This window comes from Pan paniscus, chromosome 3 (genome assembly GCF_029289425.2).
Source record: "Pan paniscus chromosome 3, NHGRI_mPanPan1-v2.0_pri, whole genome shotgun sequence".
In the NCBI taxonomy this organism is placed as follows: domain Eukaryota; kingdom Metazoa; phylum Chordata; class Mammalia; order Primates; family Hominidae; genus Pan; species Pan paniscus.
This window is the reverse complement of record NC_073252.2, coordinates 173,212,505-173,228,181: the sequence shown is the minus strand read 5'-3', so window position 1 is coordinate 173,228,181 and position 15,677 is coordinate 173,212,505. Positions and strand designations below refer to the sequence as shown.

The following is a 15,677-nucleotide window of genomic DNA, read 5'->3' as shown; positions in this document are numbered from 1 at the left end:
CAAAACAGAGCTAAAACATGCTCCTTGCATGCCACATTGCCAGTGAAGAGAAGGAGAGAAGAGCTGCAGCCCTTTGAGGACCCCACACCTGGGAGCTCCCTAAGCAAGAGTTATGACTCCCTCTTTGGGGCCCTGAGATTCCCAGCATCTCTAAGCTTCCAGGCACCACCACATTCCCCAGTGCCAGCTGGGGAAGCTGCTTGCAGTGCACCTGGTGCAGCCACAGCCTCACAGAGCTGGCACCTGGAGCTGCTCATGCTGTGGCAGCAGCTGGTGTATATGACTGCTTAGTGGCAGGATCCCATACTTGCTCACACACCCCTCACTGCTTCACACCTGACTCACACTCTCCTTGAAGGTGTGGGATCCAGGCTGGTAGCATGAACCAAGTGCAGCCTGCCATGCCAAGTGGGTGGAACAAGCCCAGCATGTCCGAGCAAAACTTGGGCAAAGGTGCCACCGGCCACAGATTTATAGCCAGAAAAGCAACACCCCCAAGATCCCCTAACTATGGGAATCTGGAACTGTAGGTGATTTGAGGAGACAGTGTGTTAAAAACTCTCTCACTTTATGTCACTGCCATTAAGTAAGGCTTTCAACTGAAATTATTTTTGTACTCTACCCTCCACAGACAGAGAGAAAAGCCATAATTGTCTGCTCTTTAATTGAGGACACTAAAGTCTAGGAAGCTGTTTCCCAGAAATCCAGTGACACCTGGGGAAATGGGCACTCAACAGTTGGTGTTCAGATGGGCTGTTGGCTCACCCTTTCCCACAAACCTATCATATCCCTCTTCACCATCACTAAAATGACTCAGACTTTATGGTTACAAAAAGAGTAGCTGTATATTAAAATTTATAGTGTGAATATCATTAAGAATCTCTTTCTCACACACACACACATGCAATTGAAAGAGAAGCACCAAACTCATTAATTTATTACAACAAAGTAACACTGTTGATAGAACAAAAAAAAATTTGTAAGAAATGTTGTTGGTGCATTTCTTAAATGTTCAGAGAAACAATTGAATACACATTTCACATTTCTCTAAGTCCATAATGAGTTAGTAAATTAAGCTAGAGATCTTTGGAAAGTATGGCTAATATGTTGGGGAAATCATATAGAGGATGACCAAGGAACAAAATGGTGCCTTGGCATCTCTGTCAATGAGATCATTTCTGGGCTGTGCGATAGTAAATAAACCCAGCATGGCAGTTTCTAGATTATAACAGGGTGCCATTCAGGATTGAGACTTTTTACTTTTTATGGGAAAAAATTTCTTTTGGTAAAACAAGAAGGACCCTCCAAGATCATTTAACACTTTTATAAATTGTTGTTAAACGATCATTTTCCATTTTATTAAAGAGAAAGTCAGCCTCAAAAATCACTGTGTTAGTTAGGACTCAGAGTTAGCTACTGTAATGAAGAATGAAATAATGTGATAGGTATTATCATGGAAGACAAAGAAAAGTGAAAGAAGGTAAAAAAAATTATACATCAATTTCTCCTCCGAGGGGCAATTACTACTCATTCTAGTGCATTTTCTTGTATTAATTTTTCTATGTAAGTATATTTGTGTATTAACTAAAAATTATAAACTTTATGCCTTTTATGTAAAAGGATTATACTATACATATAATTTTATATCATAGATTTTTCAAGAAATCTTGAGCATATGCATGGCATTAACATTTTTAGTAAAATTAATTTTGAAATCTATCTCATATTTCCCCCCTCAAATATACTGCAATTTACTGAGTCATCTTCCCAGTGTTGAACATTTAAATTTCATCCAACTCTTCAGTATTATTATTAATGGTACAATTAATATTTTGGTTCATAAGTCGTCATTTAAATTTGAGATTATTTAGTAGTATAGCTTCCTGGAAATAGAATTATTGGTGTGGAAGATTTTATGGTTCATGATTTATATTGCCAATTTGCTATTCTGAAAGTTTGTAGCAGTTTACACGCTCACTAGTGCCTAGCATGCTATATATTCTTCACAAACCATTAATTTAATAATATTTGAAGAATTTATTGATTGAAAGCTAAAATGGGCTCCCTTAATCTTTGGCTTTTTTACATTTTCTAATCCTTCATAAGCCAACTTGAAAATTTATATTTCTTCGGGAAATGGTACAATTGTAGATGATCCTTCTGTTTTATTTCACCAATTAAACAAAGGCTTTATTATATTTTGCTAAATGTTAATTGCTTTCATTATGTCTCCAAACATTATTTCATCACTCATTGTAAACAAGTTCAGTGAAGATATGCTTATCTAATATTGTATAATATTGTTGTGTTCTGTACATAAACATGCCTACAAATGATTTCATTTGATAATTAAATAATTAGGTAACTGATGTTTTAAAGGCTTTGTTATACAGAAATCCTTGGTAGATATTAAAGAGATTTTTAAATGTTTTTAGCTATTGGTTAAAGTTCTTGGATATGCTGAGACATATAACAATTTTTTCCATTCAAAATAATGGAACATAGATCCTGTAATTGTTAAACCTGCTAGCACTCTTTTTGGAACAGGTTAGTGTAAGTAGCAAGAGATGCTTGTGTATGAAAGTGCTTCATAAACTGTACTGTATAAATGTAAACTACTGCCACTTTCAGGTAAAATCAGAGAGTGAATGTCCCTGTTATTGGAAGAGTCCCCTCGGGATTCATCCACTCATCTAGTCCAACCTCCCCAGTGACTGGATGAGGGCACAGACTGAGGCCAGAGGCAGGAGGCTCAGGATTGGAAGAGGCCAATGCAAGGACAGAATCTGCAGGCCCAGCACAGGGCTCTTTCTCCTCCCCTGTGTAATTTATCTTTAAAAACACTGATCATTGTCTGGTGCTGGGAGCACCAGGCCCTTTAAAACTTATAAATTAATGGGGGATTACAGTAAAAAGAACTTTTTACCTAGCCCTCAATAAATAGTTGTTGGTGAAATTAGAAATTTGAGGTTGAATTGCTAAAGTTTGTCTTGGTCACTCCTCTCTTATAAAGACACCCATCCACTCAGAATCACCTCCTGAACTCTAATTTTTTTCGTACATTCTGGTGACTCCATTTCCTTGTCAGTCATAGTAGAGGGTTTAATGAAACAGCACAGCATGAGTTCCTTGGAGACATTAACGGAAACTCTGCTCAAGGCAGCCAGGGACATCCAACTGAAAGGCCTGCAGAGACAGCCTTCAAACTGCTCATCAACTAGCTCAATAACGACAGAATAGCTTGCATGGTAAAACGGAGGGCCTTTCCAATATAGCAGTAAATCTGTCCCGTACTTGAGCCCCACTTTGGGCACTAGCCATTGCTTGGCAAGCAATGGTAGGCCATGTAGGTGGTCCTGAACGTGAGCTGAACTACAGTGAAAGCTTTCCAGAGCTTCGCTATCGTTAAAGGCTCCTTCTCATAGCAAATACTTAAACATTCCAGAGCATAGACCAGGAAGAAGGCCTCTTCTAGGCTGAGCTGCAAATACTCAAAAGATCCTATATGGATTTCTTCGGCAGATTAGTCTCTTTCTTTGCACCAATTCCTCATTTGGGGCATCCTTCCTCTCGCTCACGGCACACTCGGCTTCCTGCACCAGCACGTACTGGTCAGGCCCTCTGTCCCCAGCTGCTGTCCTCACGGTGAGGGCCAGACTGGAGGACGAGAGCATAGTGTTTGCAGTAACATGCTTGGGGCAGAGGTGAAGCGTCCTCTCCCACGCTTTCCTCAAAGCCTTCTGTTGGCGGGTCGCTCCCAGAGCCCTCCTGCAGGCAGCCTAATGGCTCACTGGGACCACCCATAACAACTGACTTTCCAGAGTCCCCGTTTATCATAGAAGGTCTCTCTCCTACCTCTGTGCCTTCCATGTTGGAGACCATTCCAGAGTTAAGCTCATCATGCATTTGAACCTGTTCATTCCTTTTCACAGGGCGATGCTCAAGCGGATTCAAGTAATCCTTGAGGATTCTGTGCACTGCACTCTCATCCTGTCCCTGCCTACGCATCAGCTCTGCCACCCACTCAACACTACGCTGATACTTCTTTGACTTGATGATAGGCATGTTTGTCTTCATATCTTTCCATTTAGCAACCAATTTAGGATCTGAAACTGTGATGGTTGGACAGCTTCTTGAAAGAATACCTTTTCCAAAAGAACCTTCCCCATAGAGCAGTTCAATGCCCTCTGCATTCCTCACAATCACATTGTTGTTAATCATTTCAGCATAGAATATCTTGCTTTCTGAGGACCATGGTCCTGACCAGAAGGGATTGGCAATGGAGACTCATAAGTCTCATACACTCTTCCTTTCCTGTTTGGGGCATGGAAAACTGCTTCTGCCATTTTTCAGAGGAGCTGCTCTTTCTTGGCCCCAGGCGCTTGCCGTTCGATCCTTCATTTTCTAACTGACCGTGAATTTATTCTCATTACTGTTTTTATTAAGATGGATTAATGACTTTCATATAAAGAGTGAAACTCAAACTGTAAGAAAATAAAGTGAACATTTCTCTCACGACTAAAAGAGAAAGGAAATTATAACTATAGATAAATAAAACAAACCACAAAGGAAAATCCACATGCATGATTTAAAAATTTGTAAACTTAATATAAAACAAGTGACAATTGAAAAAACATAGGTCACTGATATGGTTAAATAATAAAATATAAGCATAAGTGTGTAATGCATAATATGTGTCTACACATCCTTGCATTTAACCCAAAGCTGGGATGTACTCATCATTCTATTTGTTAATATTTTCTTACTTCTACTTTTATTTTTACTATGTCTTTCTACTTTATCTACTTAATCCTTCATATAATATTACACAGTATAAATATATTTCCCTTTTAAGTTGAGTAGACTGTTTATACTTATTAATTTTACACTTGTCACCAAAATTTTTCTGAACACTTCAGTGTCAGCTATCACTTGCCGGAAGATGATAAAATGAATAAACAAGAAGCAAATGCAAATTAGTAGAGAACCTAGGAAAAAATATAATTTTTTTCTCAGTCTGTTTTTGGCATAGCTGCTTATCATTTTGATTGCATAGTGAAAACATATATAAGTGATCATTGTAAGCCAGTAAAACTTTTTAATGTATTTTAAAATTAAATGTCACAAAATTTTCTCATATTTCTGAAAGAGTAACATGATTTTGAGTTGTTTTGACCTATATAAACCGTTTTGAAAAATCAATATGTTGCTTATAAGATATAGCCAATATTTGGCCTTGGTTTTCCAAGATAATGCATTATTACCGTAATATGATGAGGTATGAGTTTCTGACTGCTATAATTGAATCTCTGGCTGTTCAATTCCAGACAAGGTGAGAAAAAAAATTGTGCACTTATGAAGCTTTTACAATTGCTTTTTGAATTATTAATTTTTTGGCTGACAATATTACATTGAGTAGTTCTATGACAAAAATTTCAGGGCTGTTTAAAAATATTTAACATTTTAGGTTCTATACTAAAGAATTAAATTCCAGCTATAGTATTTTGCCATGCTTATCTCCTTAATATACTACATTATTTAGAGTATTAATGAGAATTTAACATGTCAAATACGAGACTCATAAGTTATAACACAACTGACTTTTAAGTAACACAATGATAGGGTTGAAAGATAGTTTGGAAATAATCGAATTCAACTTCAGGATAAAATGGTTTAGTAGCCGTGTCCTCTAACCAAGGGCATCCTGGGGAGAAACTGCCTGATGAAGTCACCTAGTAAATGTGCTTCCTGATGCTATTTTCTGTGGAAAGGTAGTGGACAATTCGAAGCTTTAAGATGCTTTTTAGCAAGGTGTACATGCTCTGTCTGAGTTGCTTATGGCAAACAAACTAGGAAAATATGGATTTAAGAGGCATGGTCCATTGGAAAATGTCATTTATATGAGTATAAAATAGAGACGTTTCAAAATTAAAAAGGTTTTTATTGTGTAAATGATACCCTGAATGGCTCACTTAGAGACCTCATATATTAAATCTGGGCCACAATATGTAGTCTTACATCAAGGAAAGATGTAGGCATTTGCTTTAGCAATACCAGAGGTTTACATATTTGCTTATGTCTCACAGCCACCAGTACCCATCAAATTATCTGTAAAAAATGGCATTGGGTAAGGGATGTGATTCAAGTAAGTCCAATTTTAAAATTCTACCTTCTGTGTCATTTTTAACCCCTTTATTCACAATTGAGAACAGAAAATCAGGGAGGTTAAGTAACTTTCTTGTGGGTCCTCTTATTTGTGCAGCTATGAATCTCATTAAACGTGTGACCCTGAATAAGTTACTTACTCTTTCTATACCTCAGTTTTCTTATCTGTTACCAGAAATTATAATAGTACATACCTTATAGGTTACTGTCTAGATTAATGAGCTAATTTATGTTAATGTAATTAGAATATTTATTGGAGCTATAGTAAGAAAGATGTGTTCATTTTATGATTTTTTTCCAGCATATTAGATTTGTATAGTTTGGAACTTAAATTTTGGGTTCCTGGCCCATCACTGTCTTTATATACTGGGTTTCATAAATTTCTCTATTATTGGAAAAGAAAATGATAATAAGACAAATACTTTAAAATATTCCCTTAATTTTGAAAAACAAAAAATTTTAGAAATTCTCTTTTTTGAGACTGTACAACCAATGCTTTTGAATTATTACTGCACAGAAAAGAATTTTCAGATTCTATAATTTAGAATACACTCATTACTCTATGTTCAAATTCACTTTTGCTTCTGAATAAATGCAATGGAAATTTAATAATGGTGATGGAGAGACCATCTCTATTATAACTGATTTGTAAATTTTGGCATTTATATTACGTGGATGAAATGTTTTAGGAGTGCTCTGTGTCTATGTATATTAACCTTTGATTGCTTATTACATGACAAATGCTCTGCTAAATGTGTTCACATAAACTCATCTCACTCAATAATGATAACTCTAGGAGATAGACATTATGATTGTGCCTACCGTGCAGAAAGACGGAATCAAGCAAGGAATGTTTACTAGCTGCTCAACTTCTTGTGCCTAACTAGTGATTTTAACTGCTAATTAAAGACCAACAGTCTGATGTGGTCACATCTCATAATTCTTACTGAAGGTACCATACTGGGCAAATAACATCCTCTTTCAGCCTCAGTTCTTTCCTTTATAAAATAGTAATGAAATTAGATAATTAATTTAAAGTACTTAATATAGTGCCTGATATACAATTATAGAAGAATAAACTAATAAAAAAAAGTAGGTGGTCATATAGATAGTAAATGATAAAATTAGAAGGAGTCAATCCTGACCTATTGAAGATCATTATTGTTACAGAGTTGAAAGGAGCACTTACAAACATGAGAATATTTGATTAATTATTTATTCATTCTGATTGATTTACTTTGTTTTAACTCTTGCCGAGCACAGTGCTTAAAAAGAAAACCCCTTGCCATCAGAATGTCAATGATTCGCCTTTTCTCCTAAGATCTGAATAGTGGTGTTGGGGAGGATTAGTATGGATAAAAGTGGAAATGGAGAAAGGGGACAGAAGAATTAAAAAGACACTTCAGTTTGTTTGTTGTCATTTAGTTTTACAGTAAAAGATAATTCCATTGAAAACTACAAGAATAATATAATCTCAAAAAATGTCATTTTTATGTATTTCACGTGTATAGCTTTTGTTCATAAATTGGATATACAAAAGAAAACATGCTAGGATATAGTGTGTGCATGTTTTTTTTTTTAATTTTACTTTAAGTTCTGGGATACATGTGCAGAATGTGCAGGTTTGTTACATAGGTATACATGTGCCATGGTGGTTTGCTGCACCTATCAACCTATCATCTAGGTTTTAAGCCCTGCATGCATTAGGTGTTTGTCTTAATGCTCTCCCTTCTTTTCTTGCCCTCCAACCCCCGACAGGCCCCAGTGTGTGATGTTCCCCTCCCTGTGTCCATGTGTTCTCATTGTCCAATTCTCACTTATGAGTGAGAACATGAGGTATTTGGTTTTCTGTTCCTGTGTTAGTTTGCTGAGAATGATGGCTTCCAGTTTCATCCATGTCCCTGTAAATGATGTGAAGTCATTCTTTTTTATGACTGTATAGTATTCCATGGTGTTTATATGCCACATTTTCTTTTTCCAGTCTATCATTGATGAGCATTTGGGTTGGTTCCAAGTCCTTGTTATTGTAAATAGTGCTGCAATAAACATACATGTGCATGTGTCTTTATAAGAGAATGATATATAATTCTGTGGGTATATACCAGGTAATGGGATTGCTGGGTCAAATGGTATTTCTGGTTCTAGGGTTCTAGATCCTCGAGGAATTGCCACACTGTCTTCTACAATGGTTGAACTAATTTACACTCCCATCAACAGTGTAAAAGTGTTCCTATATCTCCACAGCCTTGTCAGCATCTGTTGTTTTCTGACTTTTTTTTTTTTTTTTCTTTGAGGAGTCTTGCTCTGTCACAAAGGCTGGAGCGCAATGGCGTGATCTCGTCTCACTGCAACCTCTGCCTTCCAGGTTCAAGCAATTGTCCTGCCTCAGCCTCTCAAGTAGCTGGGATTACAGATGTGCACCACCATGCCCAGCTAATTTTTGTATGTTTAGTAGAGACTGGGTTTCATCATGTTGGCCAGGCTGGTGTTTCCTGACCTTCTAATGATCGCCATTCTAACTGGCGTGAGATGGTATCTCATTGTGGTGTTAATTTGCATTTCTCTAATGACCAGTGATGATGAGCTTTTTTCATATGTTGGCTGCATGAATGCCTTCTTTTGAGAAGTGTCTGTTCATATCCTTGCCCACTTTTTGATGGGGTTGTTTTTTCTTCTTGTACATATGTTTAAGTTCCTTGAAGATTCTGGATATTAGACCTTTCTCCAATGGGTAGATTACACAATTTTTCTCCCATTCTGTGGGTTGCCTGTTCACTCTGATGATAGTTTATTTTGCTGTGCAGAAGCTCTTTAGCTTGGTTAGATCCCATTTGTCAATTTTGGCTTTTGCTGCAATTGCTTTTGGTATTTTAGTAATAAAATTTTTGCCCATGCCTATGTCTTGAATGGTATTGCCTAGGTTTTCTTCTAGAGTTTTTATGGTTTGGAGTTTTACATCTAAGCCTTTAATCCATCTTGAGTTAATTTTTGTATAAGGTGTAAGGAAGGAGTCCAGTTTCTGTTTTCTGCATATGGCTAGCCAGCTTTCCCAATACCATTTATTAAATAGGGAATCCTTTGCCTATTGCTTGTTTTTGTCAGGTTTGCCGAAGATCAGATGGTTGTAGATGTGTGGTGTTATTTCTGAGGTCTCTGTTCTGCCCCATTGGTCTATATATCTGTTTTGGTACCAGTATCATGCTGTTTCCGTTACTGTAGCCTTGTAGCGTAGTTTGAAGTCAGGTAGCGTGATGCCTCCAGCTTTGTTCTTTTTGCTTAAGATTGCCTTGGCTATATGGGCCCTTTTCAGTTCCATATAATATTTAAAGTAGTTTTTCCTAATTCTGCAAAGAAAGTCAATGGTAGCTGGATTGGAATAGCATTGCATATATAAATTATTTGGGGCAGTATGGCCATTTTCTTGATATTGATTCTTCCTATCTATGAGCATGGAATTTTTTTTCCGTTTGTGTCCTCTCTTATTTACTTGAGCAGTGGTTTGTAGATCTCCTCAAAGAGGTCCTTCATGTCCCTTATAAGTTGTATTCCTAGGTTTTTTATTCTCTTTGTAGCAATTGTGAATGGGAGTTCACTCATGATTTGGCTCTCTGCTTGTCTTTTGTTGGTGTATAGGAATGCTTGTGATTTTTGCACATTGATTTTGTATCCTGAGACTTTGCTGAAGTTGCTTATCAGCTTAAGGAGTTTTTGGGCTGAGATGATGGGGTTTTCTAAATATAGAATCATGTCACCTGCAAACAGAGACAATTTGACTTCCTGTCTTCCTATTTGAGTACTGTTTATTTTATCTTGCCTGATTGCCCTGGTCAGAATTTCCAATACTATGTTGAATAGGAGTGGTGAGAGAGGGCATCCTTGTCTTGGGCTGCCTTGGAATGCTTCCAGCTTTTGCTCGTTCAGTATGATATTGGCTGTGGGTTTGTCATAAGTAGCTCTTATTATTTTCAGGTATGTCCCATCAATACCTAGTTTATTGATAGTTTTTAGCATGAAGAGATGTTGAATTTTATTGAAGGCCTTTTCTGCATCTATTGAGATAATCATGTGGTTTTTGTCATTGGTTCTGTTTATGTGATGGATTGTGTTTACTGATTTGCATATGTTGAACCAGCTTGGCATCCCAGGGATGAAGCTGACTTGATTGTGGTAGATAAGCTTTTCGATGTGCTGTTAGATTTTGTTTCCCAGTATTTTATTGAGGATGTTTGTATTGATATTCATCAGGGATATTGGCCTGAAATTTTCGTTTTTTGTTGTGTCTCTGCCAAGTTTTGGTATCAGGATGATGCTGGCCTCATAAAATGAGTTAGGGAGGAGTCTTTCTTTTCCTATTGTTTGGAATAGTTCCAGAAAGAATGGTAACAGCTCCTGTTGATACCTCTGGTAGAATTTGACTGTGAATCTGTCTTGTCCTGGGCTTTCTTTGGCTGGTAGGCTATTAATTACTGCCTTAATTTCAGAACTTGTTATTGAGCTATTCAGGGATTCAACTTCTTCCTGGTTTAGTCTTGGGAGGGTGTATGTGTCCAGGAATTTATCCATTTCTTCTAGATTTTCTAGTTTATTTGCATAGAGGTGTTTATATTATTCTCTGATGGTAGTTTGCATTTTGGGGGATCAGTGGTGAAATCTGCTTTATCATTTATTATTTTATCTATTTGATTCTTCTCTCTTTTCTTCTTTATTAGTTTAGTGGTCTATCTATTTTGTTATTCTTTTCAAAAAACCAACTCCTGGATTCACTGATTTTTTTGAAGCGTTTTTTGTTTCTCTATTTCCCTCAGTTCTGCTCTGATCTTAATTATTTCTTGTCTTCTGCTAGCTTTTGAATTTGTTTGCGCTTCTCTAGTTCTTTTAATTGTGATGTTAGGGTGTCACTTTTAGATCTTTCCTCCTTTCTGATGTGGACATTTAGTGCTATAAATTTCCCTCTTAACACTGCTTTAGCTGTGTCCCAGAGATTCTGGTACATTGTCTCCTCGTTCTCATTGGTTTCAAAGAACTTCTCTATTTCTGCCTTAATTTCGTTGTATACCCAGTAGTCAGTCAGGTGCAGGTTTTTCAATTTCCATGTAGTTTTGTGGTTTTTAGTGAATTTCTAGTCCTGAGTTCTAATTTGATTGCACTGTGGTCTGAGAGACTGTTTGTTATGATTTCCATTCTTTCTTTTGCATTTGCTGAGGAGTGTTTTACTTCCAATTATGTAGTCGATTTGATATAGTGGTTTTATTAGAAATTTGTATTTCTGCATGAGGTAGGAAGGAGGAGAAAGTTGGATTTGGTCAAATCAGTAAACAAATGTAATTTATAACATGTAACTTTTTTCATCAGAATAAGCAACTTTGAGGAGCCAAGAGTTTCTTCTTTTGCCTATTGGTGTTTTATAATTCATTACTTATTGCTTTGAATATTTCATTATCTTGGCATATGTGTTAAAGAGGAAAATACATATTTAATTAAAGTTCAAAAGAGCATAACTTTGAGAACTGCATTTTGTATTTCAAAGAATGCATCACTCTTCAATGCTTTCAATTTACAAAAGAAGATGTATTGGTTCCTGTCAAGTATGTTTTTTGTTTTTGTTTTTGTTTTTGTTTTGAGACAGAGTTTCACTCTTTTGCCCAAGCTGGAGTGAAGTGGCACCATCTTGGCTCACTGCAACCTCTGCCTCCTGGGTTCATGCGATTCTCCTGCCTCAGCCTTTTGGGTAGCTGGGATTACAGGCACACGCCACCACACCTGGCAAATTGTTGTATTTTTAGTAGAGATGGGGTTTTGCCATGTTGGCTAGGCTGGTCTTGAACTCCTGACCTCAAGTGATCCACCCATCTTGGCCTCCCAAAGTGCTGGGATTACAGGTGTGACCCAGCATGCCCGGCCCAAGTATGATTTGATAAGCCTTATAGATGAGGTGTTTTACACAGGTGAAACATCCATCTTCACAGAATTTCTGGTTTGGAAAAGTACAATGACCATAAGACAGCCTGCATTAAAAGTAATTTTTATAAATTACTCATATCTCACAGTTCATTTTACTGTGACTTATGTCTTTGGGTCTCAAGAAAATATGCTTAATTCATATATAAAAACATTAAGGCTCACAGAATTTTGTTCAAACGAACAAATATATTTTGTTAGTCATTGGCAGTCAGAAATTAAAATCTGATCTTTAAATAATCAATTATGCCTTCTTTCCATTAGCTGATGCTGTCTTTTGCCAATAAATGCTAATTTAAAAGTATTATAAAGAGAATATAAAACATATTTCTTTCTTGGATTATTTATTATTTTACATTTTTAACATTATTTTGCTCATTTAAAAAAATGATAAATTTGCATCATTGCAAATGGAATGGTAGTTACACATTACTTTTGAGGTTTACATTATGGGTTCATGAAAAAAGTCAGGTCAAATGATTTATAAAGGTTCCTATGTGGAAGTGATTAACCAGGATGAGTTAAAAAACATTACTGCTGAATTTCACTCAGTCCATCTGTCTGTCTTTAGATTCCACTTATATTTAATCTTTTTATTCTTAGATTTGACTTTCGAATATTAGAATTTTGGAGCACTTTGAAAAATTAAAAGCATCTAAAGAATGTAAAATGCAGGCAATATTTTAATATTCTGTTACATTATATGAATACCTCTAGCTTGTATAAATTAAGCGATATCAGTATTTGCTTTAGTGCTTGATGTTTTTCTCTTACTGCTTTTGAGATTTTCTCTTTGCTGTTTGCTTTCAGTATTTTTATTATGATAGGGTGTCCTCTTTCTGTTTGTCCTATTTGCAGTTTTTTGAGCTTTTTAAACGTGTAGATTAATGTTTTTCTCACATTATGGAAGTTTTTGTTAATTATATATTTGAATATTATTCCTCCTTTCCCCTTTCTTTGCTTTTAGTACTTTGTGAATATGTTGATTCACTTAATGGTGTCCCTCGTTACTGTAAAGTAGTGTTTATTTTTCTTTAATCTTTTCTCTCTCTGTTGTTTGGATTATATCATCCTTATCAATCTATCTTCAAGTTTGCAGATTCTTTTTGTCCAGTTCAAATAATCTGATGAGCCCTTTTGTGTGTGTGTGACAGGGTCTTGCTCTGTTGCCCAGGCTGGAGTGCAGCAGCGTGATCTTGGCTCACTGTAATTTCTGCCTCCCAGGTTCAAGTGATCCTCCTGCCTCAGCCTTCTGAGTAGCTGAGACTACAGGTGCATGCCACCATGCCTGGCTAATTTTTGTATTTTTGGTAGAGACGGGGTTTCGCCCTGTTGCTCAGGCTGGTCTGAAACTCCTGGGCTCAAGTCATCCACCTGCCTCGGCCTCTCAAAGTGCTGGGATTACAGGGCCGTGAGCCACTGCGCCCGGCCTGATGAGCCCATTTAATGAATTTTTTTCACTTACTGTACTTTTCAATTCCAGAACTCCCATTTGATTCATTTTTGAAATTTCTATTTATTTATGGATATTCTCTAGTTAAGATATTGTCATCATGCTTTCCTTACTTCTTTAAGCACTCATTTACTTCTTGGAACACATTTATAATGGCTGCTTTAAAATCTTCAGTAAGTCTGACATGTGATCCTTTTGCACGCACGTTCTGTTGCCTGTTCTTTTCCTGTGTAAGTAGGACTAGTTTTCTACTAGTCCACTTCTTTTTTGGCTTTTTGACACACAGTTTTACTCTGTCACCCAGGCTGGAGTGCAGTGGTGATCACAGCTCACTGCATCACTGAACTCTTGGATTCAAAGGATTCTTTTTTTTTTTTTTTGAGATGGAGTCTCGCTCTGTCGCCCAGGCTGGAGTGCAGTGGCGCGATCTCGGCTCACTGCAAGCTCCGCCTCCTCCCGAATAGCTGGGACTGCAGGCGCCCGCCACCGTGCCCGGCTTTTTTTTTTTTTTTTTTTTTTTTTTTTTTGGTATTTTTAGTAGAGATGGGGTTTCACTGCGTTAGCCAGGATGGTCCCGATCTCCTGACCTCGTGATCCGCCCACCTCGGTCTCCCAAAGTGCTGGGATTAAAGGCGTGAGCCACCGCGCCCGGCCTCAAAGGATTCTTTAGCCTTGAACTTCTGAGTAACTGGAAATGCAGGCATGTATCACTATGCCCAGCTAAGTTTCAAATATTTTTTGTAGAGACCGTCTTGTCATCTTGCCTAGACTTGCTTCAGATTCTTGGCCTCAAGTGATTCTCTTGTCTTGGCCTCCCAAAATGCTGGGACTACAGGCATGAGTCACCATCCACAAATTCTTTATTGAATTTGTGGCTTGTTGACGATTCTAGGTGCATGCAGGTGTCTCAGTATCAGTTCCCTGCTCAGCTGAACCCAAGGCGTCATCTCCTGTCTCTGCATGGGCATGAAATCTCAAGTTCTAGATTGCTAATTCAATATGCCCTCAGCCATCAGAGCAGGTGGAGTGTCAACCAAAATGTTTATTGCTTTGGTTTAAGCTTGCCTTTGTTGAATGTGTGCCTTTAAAATTTTTTGATTGTATAAATTATTTAAGTGTTTAAAAAAGTATAAGGTGTGCTTTTAAGCAATATTATAAACAAGTTCAGGCAGGCAAGAGTATGTATTCTCCCATTAAATATTCTTTAAAGCCCAGTGGCTAAAATAATTTACTTAACTGGAAAACTAAGCATATAACAAGTAAAGGACAACTGAAATGAATACTTATGTAACTGTTAATGCTAATATTCTTCCATAAGGAATCATAGTCTTTAAAAATAAACCTTATCAAAATAATTCTTATCTACCTTTAACTTCTCCATGTCATTTAGTTACTTCCCACAATTACCACTTTTTGTTCTATTTAGTATACAAGTGTTCTTTAATTTCACTGACCAATGCCTTAATTTTAGGGATATGCTCAAAGAGAAGGTGTTGAAAAAGTAAACCCCTCTTCATTTGTCAACTTCAAAATCAAACTTAGCAGTCAAGCAATGGCTGATGCTCCAATAAGCTGTTTTCCATCTGTCCAGTTTCCAGTTTCTTTGCACCAGAAAAAAATTGTCAGTTCTCTGACACAGCAAATTTGTGAAAATTGGCGAGAATTCAGAAAGGTGGTAAAAATTGCCTTTGATTTGATTTTTATAGCATACCTATCAGCTTGTTGAATAATAATTTTTGAAAATTTGCCATTAAAATTATAAACGGTATTGTACATTGTTAGTGAGGATCGCACAATGTATGCCATTGAAGATTAACAGTATATGACACCAGCTGATATGCCATTTTGTCAGAAAGATTATTTTGAGCCAAAGGCACTCGAGAAGCAACAGATGCTAGAAGTGCATTCTGATCTCCCCTTTTCTTCCTGAGAAAAGTAGGTAAAAACTCCCATATGAAAGATGTTCTCCCTGAACAAATATTCTTTCATAAGGAATCATAGTCTTTAAAAACAGACCTTCTCAAAATAATTCTCATTACCTTTAACTTCTCCACATCATTTAGGTACTTCCCATAATTACCACTGTTTGTTCTATTTAGTA

General features: G+C 36.9%; 1 protein-coding gene and 1 pseudogene across 2 annotated transcripts in view; one reads left to right on the top strand and one right to left on the bottom strand.

Moving 5' to 3' along the window:
• LOC129397647 (embryonic stem cell-related gene protein-like) overlaps positions 1–15,677 on the top strand; it is a 95,490-nt gene that overhangs the window by 62,314 nt on the left and 17,499 nt on the right. The gene's annotated exons all lie outside the window — the stretch shown is intronic.
• Positions 2,979–4,346, bottom strand: LOC100994867 (tRNA-splicing endonuclease subunit Sen2-like; annotated as a pseudogene).